Source organism: Coregonus clupeaformis, chromosome 8 (genome assembly GCF_020615455.1).
Source record: "Coregonus clupeaformis isolate EN_2021a chromosome 8, ASM2061545v1, whole genome shotgun sequence".
NCBI lineage: Eukaryota > Metazoa > Chordata > Actinopteri > Salmoniformes > Salmonidae > Coregonus > Coregonus clupeaformis.
Genome location: NC_059199.1, coordinates 33,039,626 through 33,041,627, shown reverse-complemented (window position 1 = coordinate 33,041,627; position 2,002 = coordinate 33,039,626). Strand labels below are relative to the sequence as shown.

Below are 2,002 nucleotides of genomic sequence, written 5' to 3'. Positions count from 1 at the left end.
GACATGGAAAGAGCAGGTGTTCCTAATGTTTTGTACACAGTGTATAACATACTAATAAAAATACGAAATAAACTAAATCAAATACAAGAGGCATGCAGATAAAATAAAATAAGATATAAATAGCAGCGTAGAATTATTATTATTAATTTTTTGGTATTTTACCCCCTTTTTCTCCCCAATTTTGATCTTGTCTCATCGCTACAACTCCCCAACAGGCTTGGGACAGGCGAAGGTCGAGTCATGCGTCCTCCGAAACATGACCCGCCAAACCGCGCTTCTTAACACCCGCCCGCTTAACCCGGAAGCCAGCTGCACCAATGTGTCAGAGGAAACACAGTTCAACTGACGACCGAAGTCCGCCTGCAGGCGCCCGGCCCGCCACAAGGAGTCGCTACAGTGCGATGAGCCAAATAAAGCCCCCCTGGCCAAACCCTCCCCTAACCCGGATGACGCTGGGCCAATTGTTCGCCGCCCTATGGGTCTCTCGGTCACGGCCGGTTGTGACACAGCCTGGGCTTGAACACGGGTCTGTAGTGATGCCTCAAGCACTGCGATGCAGTGCCTTAGACCGCTGCGCCACTCGGGAGGCAGCAGCATCGAATTATATAAAAGTATATACATTAGTAGTGCAGTAAGGTGACATAACTGTTGTATTGGTCCGGTAGACAAAAGTGATTTCAGTGTGTACAAAATATGAAAGTGTGTGGAAGGGTGCACTAGTCAGCCCAGGGTTCAGCTGTTGAAACAGTCTTATGGCTTTGGGGTAGAGGCTGGCTTTGAGACAGGTGGTCCGAGACTTGATGTTGACCCTCACTGCAGCGGATCCCTCTCCCCTGTGTGCCACTGCCTCCCGACTTCACAATCAGAGGCCCCTTTCAGGTAATGGGTGACCTGAATCTGGACCCCCTCATCCCTGGCATCCCGGGTGGCAGGGTTTTTCCAAATGGCTCCTATACACAAAGAAAGAACATTGAGTTACATTTGAATCACACATGGTCTTACACATGAGTTTAAAAATGTAATTAAAAGTAGAGAGAACAAACAACACATTTAATAATATCGAAACTTACTGTGAAGAATTGTCTTCAGAAACAAGTCCCCGAAACAGGCCGTATCCCCTGCACCAGTCTAGGTTGTGAAGATGGCAAGATGGTTTGACAGAATGCAATGTAGCATCCGCCACACTGTCAACTTCAGGTCCTTGGCACCCATTGCAGACAGAAACCTAAGCTACAAAATGCAAGAAGTATTGGAAGTGACACACTATGTTAATATATTTACCTCTCCACCCCCTTTATTTTATATACATTTATTGGGACAGTCTGTAAAGACAGATGGCAGATATTTCCAATAAGTATTTACATTTAAGTTGGTAAGAGTTTTGTTCTTACCTTCATGTTTGCGGCCCAAACTTGGCACAGTTGGTCCGTTGTAGTTTCTCACTCTTGGCGCTGGTTGAAACAATAACGTTACATTGAAAATAAGTAAATACTGTGCAAGAAGGAACAGATAAGCAAAGTCTCATCTGGGCGTAGGTGCTTTTAGCAATGTGGGTGTATTTACATACACTAGCATTGCTTTCAATTGTATTGGGTGTCCAGGCACGTGCACAGATAGGGGTCTTCCTTTGCCCTTCCAGTCTCCAAAGTGCCCTTTTGGGTGGTGGAATAATTTCCCCCGAAATAATTACATTTACATTTTAGTCATTTAGCAGACGCTCTTATCCAGAGCAACTTACAGTTTTTATTTTTATTTTTTCATACTGGCCCCCTGTGGGAATCGAACCCACAACCCTGGCGTTGCAAACGCCATGCTCTACCAACTGAGCTACATCCCTGCCGGCCATTCCCTCCCCTACCCTGGACGACGCTGAGCCAATTGTGCGCCGCCCCATGGGTCTTGTTTTGTATAGATTTCTTGTCATTGTTGTTCGGAACCCACTGGCCACAAGTCGTCGTCAAGTTCGCCAGTTGATCTGCTGCCTTTCTCCCAGTCTACCGTG

At 46.3% G+C, this 2,002-nt stretch overlaps 1 long non-coding RNA gene across 1 annotated transcript; it reads right to left on the bottom strand.

Moving 5' to 3' along the window:
- Window positions 1-518: 518 nt before the first annotated feature.
- LOC121571767 lies at window positions 519-1,462 on the bottom strand. The gene is made up of 3 exons (XR_006001758.1): window positions 1,392-1,462; window positions 1,071-1,230; window positions 519-950 (listed from the first exon to the last, which is right to left on the bottom strand). It is a non-coding gene; the product is annotated as an uncharacterized LOC121571767 (long non-coding RNA).
- Between the last annotated feature and the right edge of the window lie 540 nt (window positions 1,463-2,002).